General features: G+C 40.1%; 1 protein-coding gene across 3 annotated transcripts in view; it reads left to right on the forward strand.

Annotated features, from left to right (window-relative positions):
• PAK5 (p21 (RAC1) activated kinase 5) overlaps positions 1-14,059 on the forward strand; it is a 352,864-nt gene that overhangs the window by 309,691 nt on the left and 29,114 nt on the right. The gene's annotated exons all lie outside the window — the stretch shown is intronic.

The raw sequence follows: 14,059 nt of genomic DNA on the forward strand, positions 1-14,059 counted from the left end.
AATATATCAGTGAGTGTTGTTGTCGTTAGATGTTTTTATTTATATAGGGACTCCAGTCAGATGTTCATTAAGATTCTTATAAAAGATTCAGAGTAGGGGGTCAGGTGGTAGCGCAGCGGGTTGAGCACACATGGCATGAAGCACAAGGACTGGCTCTAGGATCCCAGTTCCGGCCCCCGGCTCCCCGCCTGCAGTGGGTCTCTTCACAAGTGGTGAAGCAGGTCTGCAGGTGTCTACCTTTCTCTCCCCCTCTCTGTCTCCCCTCCTCTCTAGATTTCTCTCTGTCCAATTCACCAGTTATTGTTATTGCATCAATAACAATAATAACCACAACAATGATTAAAAAAAAAAGGGAGGCAACAAAAAGGGAAAAAAATAGCCTCCAGGAGCAGTGGATTTGTAATGCAGGTACTGAGCACCAACAATAACCCTGGAGGCAAAATAAATAAGTAAATAAATAATAAATGGCTCAGAGTAATTCAGAGCAACATATGTAACATCTACCTCTTCTGCTAGAGATGTTAACTTTCCTTTACATACATATAAGGCACATTTTCCCATGATTATTCTTAGGGTTCAAAGAAAGTTACAATTTGGTCATTAGGAGTGGATTTTTCCATTACGAAATTAGAAATAAGGGGGCTGGGCCGTGGCACACCCAGTTAAGCACACATAGTATTATGTGCGAGGACCTGCGCAAAGAACTGGGTTTGAGCCCCTGCTCCCCACCTGCAGCAAGGATGCTTCACAAAGTGTGAAGTAGTTCTGAAGGTGTCTTATCTTTCTCCCTTTCTGTCTCCCTCTCCTCTCTCACTCAATTTCTCTTTGTGCTATTAAAAATGAAAAGAAAAAAAAAAACAGGAAAAGGTGGCTGCCAGGAGCAGTACATTTGTAGTGCTGGCATCAAGACCAAGCGACTGGATGCACGAAAGGAAGGAAGGAAGGAAGGAAGGAAGGAAGGAAGGAAGGAAGGAAGGAAGGGAGGGAGGGAGAAAGAGAGAAATTAACCTGCTATTATCATGCCTTGCCTGTATCTCTCAGAGGTCCCAGCACATTTGAGCCATATTCTGTAGCTAAGCCCCAAGAATACACACACACACACACACACACACACACACACGCACACGCACACACACACCACTGCAGGCAGTGTCATTGTGTAATCTCAGGTCAGAGGTATCTGCTACTGAATGTTTTCACTGAGTCTTCAGCAGCAACTCTGAGAGTTAATCGCATATAGTGATTCAGAGGTGAAGGAGAAACCTGAGCCTGCTGGTGACCAATTTAATCATTTGTTCATTAGCTAGGTTTTTGCATAACTATAGAGATCAGGAGTCAAGTGTACATTTGACATATATTTTGTAAGGCAGGAAACTATTTTACTCTAAAGTATGTGTCATAAAATGTAACCTTCTACCTGCCTAAATAAGAATTCAGTATAGTAGAGTGGGAGATTTATTTATTTATTTATTTATTGCAAAATTCTAAACCCGGTGAACAACTTTCAGAGATATTTAATTTCAATATTCACCTAGTGTCTCTCTGACCATCCAGAAGTCAACTTAACTCTCAAGCTCCTGCATTATGACCTGGAGGAGAAACTGAATCTTTAGAGTCTACTGGCAGCTGTCTATAACCACCATTCATCAACATCAGTAATGGATGCTTGCCTCTTTTCTAAAAATGAACATCAGCTCAGATTGTGTGCTCTGTCCCTTTGCAATCCAACCAGGTTCAATATAATGAACTGTTTGTTAGATGGGAATAAGTAACTCAAAGGAAACTGGCCATGGCCAGGCACTTGCAAAGCAGAAGCAGCAACCAGGGTTTTGAAAATGGAGTAATTGCAAACACTGCAATTTAAGAGGTTAGCACCTCGATGGGAGTAGTAGAGGTTGGAAACTTAGGGATGGAGATTCTTGAGCCTTTGGGGTTTAGGCCAGCCTGTCTGCCCTAAAAATGAGGTAAAATGGGGGAGAGCCCACAGCAGGGAAAATTGGAATTGCAGAGAAAACCAGAAGTACAAACATTCGAGTAAACACACATTCAAGAAACAGGAGCTAATGAGTGCCCTTCCCTTACATCTCAGTCTCTAAACTATCCCTGCAAAGAAAGCCAGTTACAGATTCTCTCTGGAATTCTGACACATACTTTCCTTTCCCTAAACCCAAGCTGGCTCAGCTACATGGCTCTTTCCATTGAGTAAGGACCATTTAAGAAGTCCTTTTCTTGCTTAAATAACAAAGAGCAATGATGTACTTTTATCCTGCATTAGATTTACACTTGAGCATGAGATGAACAGTCTCTGTTTTATCTGCTTTGGAAAGGTGCATGAGAAGATCACACTGCAGCATCAGCACCACCCCCCCTTTCCCTGGAACTGCATGGAATGAAAATAAAGACTCCATTCTCCACTGATCATTCCACACATCCCGTTCTGTGTGCACAGACTTATATGTGCACACGCTCCAGTACCATCCAGCCATGGCCTCTCTGTCACCAGTTTGGAACAGATACTGCAGGAGATTTGCTTTCTTTTCTTTCTCTTGCCCTTCCCCCAACAAATCTTTTTTTTTTTCCAGGGCTGGCATAAAATGGTCAAATGATGTTCTACTGCAGAATTCAATTTCACAGTTCAGTTAGGTCCTTGATTACACTGCCAAATTCAGATTAATGTGCATTTAACTAACATGGATCAGGGGAATTCTGGCTGACAGCCAGCTGTAATCAGAGCAATTGATAGCTGTGTGGAGTTTTATGCCCTGTCGACCCCAATGCACCACTGGTGAAATTGATTGATTAAATGAATTCATTGCTATAATTATTTATAATTTTGATACATCACAAGCTTCTGTCTGACCCTGTCCTTGGAGATGTTGCACTTATTGTGAAAGGGTAGTCTCACTGAATTGTTAACTGGGGACCACTTATTCCTATATAATAGACCCCTCCTTACTTTTTAGCTGAGTTTGAATAGAAACCTGGAAAAGGACACTTATGTAATAATTCCTTTATATGGCTCATTTTTAGTCCTTGGATTAAAAGATATCAAGAAACTAAACAAATTGAATGTACACGTTAACTATTTCAAAGAGGAAGGAAACCAAGGCTGCTTATGTTCTTTTAGTATTTGGATTGTTTTGTTTTGTTTTACTTTATTGGGATGTTAATGAATGATACTACAGTTGTTGACACATGGGTACAAATTCTTTCAGTATTTTTAAAGACTCCAGTGGAGAGAATTCCTCCTCGGAAAGTACCCAGTTTTCAGTGACAATTAGCAGCCTTGCTAAACAAGTTTGGCCACCTGGGTGATATTTACAAAAAAAAAAAAAAAAAACTAGTCTCTTTTTATATCTTGCCATATGGAGTTTCTCTTTAAGTATCTTCTTAATTTCTGTGGTTTCTGTGAAGTTACTTTCACAAAATATCAGGACTATTCTCTTGGGAGAGATAGGAAAAAGCCTTTCTGGTGTGTATTATTTTCTTTCCTGCATAGCAAATTTCTGTCCCTGCTACCAGAATCCCTCATGTCCCTTGCCCTGGCAGTAAGGCGCAGAAAATCTGCAGGCATAGATATTTTGGAAATAGGTGGGAGACGGCGGGGGGTGGATCATATAAAGTACACTGGGTTCACTTATAAATCCTACATTCCTCTCAAGATACTGTAGGTTGGTTCATATTGACTCAGGCAAACTTTTTTTTTCCACTGAAATATATTTGTAAGAAAGGTTTCACAGTCCAAGTTTTACTCATTTGCAAGTCTTTCTTACATGTGTGAGCATGTGTGTTATATGCAAAATAATAAACAGGGACAAATTCATCATTTGTCCTTCATCCGTTTCCAAATATAGGAAGGACAATGGAACAATTAAAAATTATAAGAGTTCAAGAGGCAAATTAGAAAGCAAGAAGGTCTTAATGTAGAAGAGACTTTGGGCTTTCTAATTTTTTTAAATTTATTTATTTTCCCTTTTGTTGCCCTTGTTTTATTGTTGTAGTTATTATTGTTGTTATTGATGTCATCATTGTTGGATAGGACAGAGAGAAATGGAGAGAGGAGGGGGAGAGAAAGACAGACACTTGCAGACCTGCTTCACCGCTTATGAAGCGACTCCCCTGCAGGTGGGGAGCCGGGCTCCTTTCTAATTTTTTTCCACCAGAGTTATCGAAGGGTCTTGGTACCAGCACTACAAAGTCACTGCTCCTGGCAGCCATTTTTCCTTTTTTTTTCCCCCTTTCTTTGTTTTATTTGCTAGAACAGAGAGAATTTGAAAGGGAAATGGGATATAGACAGGGAGAGAGAAAGACACCTATAGACCTTCTTTACCTCTTGTGAAGCATACTGCCTGCAAATGGGGCACTGGGGCTTGAACCCAGGTCCTTGTGCATGGTAATATGTGAACTCGACCTGGTGAGCCACCACCTGCCCCCCTTTCTAAAAAAATTGTGTTAGTTAAAATGAAAAACTAGAAAATAAACAAAGAAACAAACAAAAAAATGTTTTAGTGGCACATGTTAACATTGTGCAATGGTTCTAGTCTCCAGTCCCCACCTGCAGGGGGAAAGCTTTACAAGTGGTCAAGCAGTACTGCAGGTGTCTCTTGCTCTCTCCCTCTCTATCTCCCTCTTTTCTCCTGATTTCTGGCTGTCTCTATTCAATAAATAAAGACAATAAAATTTTATTAGTTACTTAATAGTGATATACAAGATTATAATATAATAGAGATATAGTTTCATGCCACTCCTACCATCAAATTTCAGTGCCTCGACCCCTAAGGATAACCACCATACTTCTCCCCAATCCTTAGGCTTTCTTAAAAGAACACGCGGAAGCAAATTTGGGCATTGTTGCTAAACACAAAATGGCATACAAAGATGGCTGGCCTGTTTTGCTATAATGATTACATATATATATAGAGAGATATAGATATATGGTGAGAGGGAGAGTTGATCTACCTAAGCCATGAGTATTTTAAGGGGAAAAAATCTCAATTTTTCTTTCACCCCAACCCCCTCTTCCTATTTACAGACATTATCATACATCATTTTCTGGTCCAATTCTTGCATTTGACTCCAGGCTGCTCAGACATCTGGTCCCCCAGTGAAACATCGTAACCAGGCTTTAGTTCTGTATGTGTCATTTCAGTGTTCCCACTTCAATGGTGGCTACATTCACTCTCTTGTTTCTGAAGGAAATCTCTGAGAATTTCTCAAAGGCCCACATTCTGAAGTGACAAAGTCTGATTGTGAATCTCAAACTCTACTTACCTCTGGGGCCTTTTCTTTATCTACTTAAATCCATTGAGCTTGGATCTAATTATGTATAAAATACAACAGATGTTATTGTTTCAACTGGATATTTAAATTTGATCATGTATGTAATGTGCTGAGAATAGACCCTGGGACATGAAATGTGTTCAGTGGATACCAGGTATCCTTTAACATTAGTATGTGCTACTCCAACAAGCATAGACATCTAAAGGAGCTTTTGCTTAGTGAAGTACCCAATAAAACACCCCTATAATTCATCAAGGAGAAAATGTCCCAGTATTGACTGTATAGACTAGGGAGGTGACAACCAATAGTAAAAAGGGAAAATTAGACACTCCTACATGTAGAAACAAGACATGTTAGAGTAGATGTAAGGGTTTCTTGAAAGATAACCTAGCATGTGCTTTGGGTTACTTGGGGGCAGTTTTACCTCTCTAAGTTTCAATATTACTATTAACAATAATAATAAAAATGGGATAAATGGCTTTCTGTTTGACTTGAGTAAAAAAGAATTAGGCCTATCACTAATGTTTACACCAGTTATATTCACCAAGATGGAGCCCACAGTTGCATCAAGACCCAACTGAGCAGAATGGTTCAGTGGCATGGTGACCCCCAACAAACCCCTTATGCATTTCTTATTCACACAGTGAGTTTTTTTTTGTCTACTTTTCTTTCTAAACTAGTAGAAACCCAGAAGGAGGACCCCTGTACTTACACTGGAAGCAATCACTTCTCCTCTAAGGAATACGCTTTGACTTGGTCCCCAAAATTTGTCTCTTATAATAATGGTTGTTCCCTACTCATTGCTTTTTTAAAAGTCTGTAATTTCACAGCCAAAATAAAAAACAGTAGCACCACTTTGTCTCAAAGAGCTAATTTCAAAGACACTTAGCTCCCAGGAACAACCCTGTAGTCTGTCTTTGACTAGAAATTGCCCCAGACATACAGTCTAGCTTCATTTTCTCTGTGCCGCATGCAGGCTATTTAGAGTAGACCCTGACAATGCAGTTGACAGATAACTTTAAAAAGTGGCCAAATGCAGCATGGAATGGAGTTTGTGGTTTCTGCAAGATACAGATTTCTGATTCCTAATATATCTTCAGAGATCAGTTAAACATGCTTGTGGAGAATGGATTCAGTTTCGCTTAAAGTTCAGAAAGAAGGCCTTTGTGGAAGACACTGAGAGATGGCAGGCAATGCCTCCCAAGGTACAGGTTTCAAAAACAGAAATCATAAACTTCACTTCCTGTCACATGCTACACTTGGCTAATCTTGAGCATGATTTAATGAAGAGCCCATTTGTTTAATTTTCACTGACGTTAGTTCCTTTTACGTCCATCACATATAAACAAAAGTTTTCCTTGTGACACAAATCCAGAGGCTTCTATATAACCAGTTTGATATTATTGAATGTAGTGTTTTAATTAAAATACAGTGTTTACTGTTGAATTAAGGAAACCTTGTCTGATTGTTTTAAGGATCAGTATATAGGACATATGTGCCTGAGGACATTCTATATCTACAGTAGATGCTAGAGGTCTTACTGATACTACAGTCAGGATTTACTTTTTCTTATATTCCTACTGCTTTGCTGAGGTGCTATTATGTAATAGCACCACCACCTAGATTGTATTGGTGGGTACTACTCAAGTCTTTTGATATGCTTTCGATTCTTGAGAGTTCACAATGACTTAAAGAGGTAGGTAGTATTACTACTCTTATTTAACTGGTGAGAAAACTGAAGCACAGGGAGTTTAAATAACTTTCCCAACATCACACAACTTGTAAATGGCACAGAAATTTTTGAGCCCAGACCCTGTTTTCATTAATGCTAAATAATTTTAGGTTGCCACAGTTATGCTTCAGAACAGCCTTGGGAGGGGGGATGGGCAGTATAATTATTCCCATTTTAGAAATGTTAAAACTGAAACTCAGAGAGGCTATATGGTTTGACTAAAGCTGTCAGAGTAAGGACTCAACCCTAAATATATGCACTAAGGGTTCTCCCTGTTCTGCATCCAGGTCATATCCTGGGTCAGCAGCTGCCATGACCTCTGTTGTTTTGAGGCTGTCCGGGACCTCACCTGACTATGGTGCTCTTGACCTTGGGAGGGAATGCTCTGTTCAGTGTGTAACAGGTCAGCACTGCTACCTAGGAGCAGTGAGTAATCTATCTTTGGTGACAACTTTATTATTATTATTATTATTGATTTAATAATGATCAACAAGTCTATAGAATAAAGAGAGGGTACAATTCTACCACCATAGTTCCACATTCCATCCACTCCATTGGAAACTTTCTTATTCTTCATCCCTCTGGGACTATGGACCCAGGATCATTATGGGGTACAGAAGGTTCCCATATGGGTCTGGCTTCTGTAATTGCTTCCCCACTGAAATATAGGTATTGGTAGATCGACCCATACTCCCAGCCTGTTTCTATCTCTCCCTAGTGAGTCAGAGCTCTAGAGAAGTGGGGGTTCCAGGATACACTGGTGAGGTCATCTGTCTAGGGAAGTCAGGTTGGTGTCATGGTAGCATCTGCAACTTGGTAGCTGAAAAGCATTAAGATATAAAGCAGAACAGTTTATTTAATAATCAGGAAACCTAAAGGTAAGAATATAGCCGATGAGATTTAGAAGCATCTCCACTTTGGAAAAAGCTAGGAAGTCTATTAAAGGTGTATTCCAAGGAGCCCATGACTATTTTTTTTGCCTAAGCCCTACAGCTAACATACCGGTGGGTTAAAGGTATTGTCTGGGGAGATGGTGTCAGAGTTGGAAATAGGACTAGAAAGCTGGATCAAGGAAGAGAGTAGCTCTCAAATATGGGGAAAGTATATAAATATCATTGGTGACAACTTTTCGTAGTCTGCTGTGTTTAGCTCTTGCTCCTCACTTGTGAAAATGGCACCTACTCATGCTAATGAAGTCACAGCTTAGGATACCTGCCTTATTCCAGATAACACCATGTGGCCACATCCACTGAGCAGCATGCAGCATGCTACTTCATTTCTCCATGACATCTGAAATATGTGTCTCCTTGGCTCCATGACACCCTAGTCCCTTTCCTTCCTTTTCTCATTGTCTATTCCTTATTTGCATCCTCTTTGCAGGATCCCTTTGCTCTCTGGTGTCTAAATATTGGAGCCTTTGCATTTTCTCTAACACTTTAAACATAGTGGCTTTTAAAAGATTTATTTATTTGTTTGTTTATTTATTTTCATGAAAGCAAAATCAGAGAAGATATATGGTGGTGCTCAGGACTGAGCTTGGGATCTCTGGAGCCTCAGGCATGTAAGTCCAATGTGTTATCTCCCCAGCCCACTGACGGCTTTAGTCAAACCATATAGCCTCTCTGAGTTTCAGTTTTAACATTTCTAAAATGGGAATAGTTATACTGCCCATCCCCCCTCCCAAGGCTGTTCTGAAGCATAACTGTGGCAACCTAAAATTATTTAGCATTAATGAAAACAGGGTCTGGGCTCAAAAATTTCTGTGCCATTTACAAGTTGTGTGATGTTGGGAAAGTTATTTAAACTCCCTGTGCTTCAGTTTTCTCACCAGTTAAATAAGAGTAGTAATACTACCTACCTCTTTAAGTCATTGTGAACTCTCAAGAATCGAAAGCATCCATGAAACTCCCCCAGTGCCACCCATAGAGCTTCCCAGGTCTCACACAAACCCAGGTCTCACACAAAATATGGCACACAATCTATTAATTAAGCCATATACACTCTGTTGAGTAAGCTGTCTCGTGATCAATCCTTCACTTTCTTAACACATGACTCCCACATGCATGGCTTTTACTCTCCCATGGAGTAAAGGTCTGTTTGTCACCTAAGCAGTATTTCATGGATACTTAATAATTTTCCAAATTAACGTGGCAATAATAAAATTCTTGATCCACTTCCCCATGTAAGATTTACTGCTGTACAACAAACTATCTTCAAATTTAAAGTTTTAAACAGCTGTAAATAATCACTATCTTATATATGAATAGTTTCTGTGAGTCATTTCTCCTCACTCAGATGACTAACCTAGATGAATGATTCTTACCTTGATTTACTCATAAATTTGCAATCAAAAAGTCCCCCAGGGATACGATTACCTGTCGGCCTAACTGAGGCCAAAGAATTACTTGCATGATGAGTCAGATAGCTATTAATGGAAGGCCTTTACTCCCACTGGCTCTAGGAAGGAGGCCTTGCCACTTAAACCTCTCTGTTTGATTTTTTCCCATTTTTGCTACCAATTTAACAGTGTTTTACAGAAATGTAAGATTCCATGGGGTATAATTTCACATCCACACATATTGTATGTGAGTCACCACACCCTCTACAAAAGTTCCCAATAATCACGATAGTTCTCTCTAAGTCCAAGAGAAAGTTTGGTTACCTATTATATTCTTTTGGCAAGTTAATTTGTTTTAACATCTTCATTCCACATATAAATAAAGCAGTCCTGGGAGTTGGGTGGCAGTGCAGCGGGTTAAGCGCACATGGCGCAAAATGCAAGGACTGGCGTAAGGATCCCGGTTGGAGCCCCCGGCTCCCCACCTGCAGAGGAGTCGCTTCACAGGTGGTGAAGCAGGTCTTCAGGTGTCTATCTTTCTCTCCCTTCTCTGTCTTCCCCTCCTCTCTCCAGTTCTCTCTGTCCTATCCTACAACAATGACATCAATAACAACAACAATAATAACCACAACAATAAAACAATAAGGGCAACAAAAGGAAATAAATAATTAATAAATTAGTAAAAAAATAATAAAGCAATCCTGTGGTTGCTTTTCATCTCTTATTTCCCTGAGCATAATCACTCCAGTTCTATTGGATTCTTGAATGTCCTCATAGGCTGGTAGCTGGAGGAAGCCAGAGCAAGTGACCAAGAGAGAAAGCACAAAATTCATAGTTTTTCGTTGGCTTAGTTTTCAGAAGACACTATCATTTCCACTACATTCTCTTAACTGTGTAATCAGCCCCCATATAATGTAGGCTGGGAATACACAGAATATAAATACCAGAAGACAGGGATCATTGACAGCCACCTTGGAGACTGACTAACACACCCCACAAGGACTCCAGTCCCTGTGCTTCTTGAATCATTGACTAGTTTGTTGCTCAAACTGAAATCTAGGAGCCAGCTTTTAGTCTTCTCTAATTTAAGCTTGGTTTTCAAACCCAATTCGGGGTCTCACCACTTCTCACCCTATCTAAAGCACACTCCCTAATCTCAGCCTACATTGTGTATACTAACTACCTAGCAGCCAGAGCCTGGCTCTGCTGTCTGCTCAGCAGATGCTCCCACCTCACCTAGCATTAGCAAGTGTCCTTCTGGTTGTCATGTCAACAGGACCTACTCCTGCTTCCCTGTCTATTTTTCCAAGATGTCAGTCCCCTACTACTAGGAAGCCTCTGTGCTCTTCACAGGTCTATGTGTCTCAGATCATTACAGTCCTGTGCCTGGATGATTCTGCCTCTGTCTTGTTGTTTTTGTTTTTTAAGATAAAAAGACATGAAGAGAGAAACAGATAGAAAAAGAAAGGTAGCACATCACATTCCATTGCTCTTGAGGTCCCCTCCATTAGATCCTCCCATGTGGTGGCTGGGGACTGGAGCCTTGGTCCCTACACTTAGTAAGTAATGTGTGCATTGTACCAGCTGAGCTACCTCCTGACCTTTAAATCACATCTAATGTGACTGAGGAAGTGAAATTTTGTCTTTATTTTATTAACTTTTATTTACTCATTATGTACAATCTTTAGTCAGCATATAAGAGCACATCTAGAAGTTTTATGTGGGTCAAGAGCAGGCATATAAATATCATTCCACATATATTGCAGTAAAGTGGGGCACTGTTTTGAGAAAGAACCTGAAATCCAATCAACAAATCTTCATGGAGTACCTTTTCTGTACCCAATATTCTACTGTCATCAGGATCTTGCACAAATGAGTTCATTGACTGAATAGCACTTTCTACCATGCACAATGATGCAGGCATGGAGGCAAATGTATTTTAATATTGTATATTCACCAGCCCAGCCCAGCATAACTCTAATCATTCCTGTGGTGGCCAGAACTCCTGCCTGACCCCTTCTAAGGAATGATTAAAGCTGGGAACTCCGTATCAGCCCTTTACTGACTTACTTTCCCCTCCTCTGTCTGTCTGCCTATTTCTTCTCTATCATGTTACTAAAATCCACTCTTCATCATTAGAGTATGATACTTTTTGCTGAAATTCTTTTGGGTTCTAGTCATATTTTTCATTCACATTCATACCTGCAAATTTTGGTTCTCCCAGATACATTTGAATTAATTTGGTGAGAATGTTGATCATATTTACTTTATGGTCTGAAAGTTTGCTTAGAGAGGGTATCATGTTTTCCTTTTTATCTGTATGTGTGTGTGCATGCCCTGACAACACTGCTGGTAGTGTTAGTTCTCATACACAGAAGCATGACAAATGGGCTGTTTTATGCCTGAAAGAGGACTTAAGCAGCAAATACATGCTGACTCAAGCACCCTTTTTAAAAATATATATATTTTTTTATTAGATAGTTAATAATGAGTGACAAGATTGTGGTATAAGGGGTACAGTTCCATACAATTCCCACCACCAGAATTCCATATCCCCTTCTCTCCATTGGAAGTTTCCCTCTGGGAGTATGGACCAAAGATCTTTATAGGGGTGCAAAAGGTAGGAGGTCTGGCTTCTACAATTGCTTCTCCATTGGACATGGGTGTTGACAGGTAGATACATACCCCCCCCAGCCTGTTTGTTTCTTTCCCTAGTGGGGCAGGGCTCTGGGGAGGTGGGGTTCCAGGACATACTGGTGAGGTCATCTGTCTAGGGAAGTCAGGTTGGTGTCATGATAGCGTCTGCAACTTGGTGGCTGAAAAGCATTAAGATATAAAGCAGCTGATCTAGCTTTCTAATCCTATTTCCAACCCTGACATCATAATACCTTTGGCCCACCTGCATGCTAGCTGTCAAGCTCAGGCAAAAATTAGTTTAGTCAAGGGTCCCTTGGAATATACCTAACATAGACTTCCTACCTTTTACCAAAATAGAAACCCCAAATCCCATCTGCTATATTCTTGCCTTTAGGTCCCTGACTATTAAACAATTTGTTCTTCTTTATTTCTTAATATTTTTTTCAGACACCAAGTTACATATGCTACCATAATGCAAACCTGACTTTCCTGAGCAGACAACCTCACCAATGTACCTTGGAACCCCATCTCTCCAGAGTCCTGCCCCATTCAGGAAAGATATAAACAGGCTGGGAGTCTGGATCGACCTGCCAATGCCCAGTTTCAGCAGAGAAGCAATTATAGAAGCCAGACCTTCTGTACCCCATAATGATCTTGGTCCATACTCTCAGAGACATAAAGAATAGGAAAGCTTTGAGTGGAGGAGATAGGAACTCTGGTGGTGGGAAATGTGTGGAATTTTACCCCTATTATCCTATGGTTTTGTTGATATTTTCCATTTTATAAATAAATTAAATGTTTTAAAATAGAAAACAAGCTCTGTCAGATTTCAAAAAAAAAGATGTAAGGAAAAAAAATTTGTTTAATAATCAGGAAACTAAAGGTAAAAGTATAGCAGATGAAATTTGGGGTCTTCATGTTGGAAGGAGCTAGGAGTTCTATAGTGCCCAACCATAGTTCTTCACCAACTACTACTACATCTGCTTTCCTTTGTGTAAATGTGATTCTCAACTAAGGATGATTTTGCCCACATCCTAGGACCGTTTGGCAACGTCTGTGAGGAAGGGATAGTCCTGGCATCTAGTGGGTAGAGTCCAGGAATGACACTAGGCATTCTTCAGTACACAGGACAGCTATGCATCAGATCTCAACTGTCAGTAGTTGAAGAACTCTACACTGAAGCCTGCTGTGTCTTGCATTGGAGGCAAAATAGCAGGAAATTAATGTCCTTGGGACCATTGTTTGAAGGGATCAGTACATAAATATCCCAAATCTCTCCTCCTCAAATAAGACAATGCCAAGGAATATAGTCTCCCAGGGTTCAAAGTTGCTCTGTTAGATTACTTACTTCAGTAACAACTAGCTGTGTATATAGGACTAGAGAAACAGAAATGATATGGTATCTGTGCAAGAGATATTTTAAGAATTCATGTTAAAAATTGTGGACCTGGAAATTCTAATATAGACAAGGCTGGTGGACATGCTGGCAATTCTAGCAGGAGTTGGTGGTGAGTTCAAGGGCACTATGGAAGCAAAAATCCCTCTTCTTTACATAACCTGGGTCTTTTCAACTGATTGAATGCAGCTACCTACATTTTGTAAGGCAGTGTTTTACTCAAAAATCTACTAATTTAATGTTAACCACATCTAAAGATACCTTCACAGTAACATCTAGGTTGGTTTTGAGCAAACTATTAAGTACCATATCCCAGACAAACAAAGACATAAAGTTAACCATTATACTCTATAACTTCATCTTCCCTTGTTCAGTCTCACTTCATACTTACTGGGATCACATTCCACTGCTTGCACTCAATTCCAAGTCTCTGAGTGTCTGCTTCTAGGGATGTAAAAGGGAAAAGGGAAGAAAGCATTAAGAAGGTGTTTAGGCAGGTTGGAGTGAAGATAATGGATGCTAGTGAGGGAATCCTAGGGCCTTAAGAGATAAACATCATTCACTAACAGGCAGTAAATGAATGTCCTTGTAGTCTGGGTGACCATGACCTTGGATTATCTGTAACTAACTGGTAGTGGTGTTCAGATACAAAATGTGAACATTCTCTATCCATGTC

Source organism: Erinaceus europaeus, chromosome 1 (genome assembly GCF_950295315.1).
Source record: "Erinaceus europaeus chromosome 1, mEriEur2.1, whole genome shotgun sequence".
NCBI classification, from domain to species: Eukaryota; Metazoa; Chordata; class Mammalia; order Eulipotyphla; family Erinaceidae; genus Erinaceus; species Erinaceus europaeus.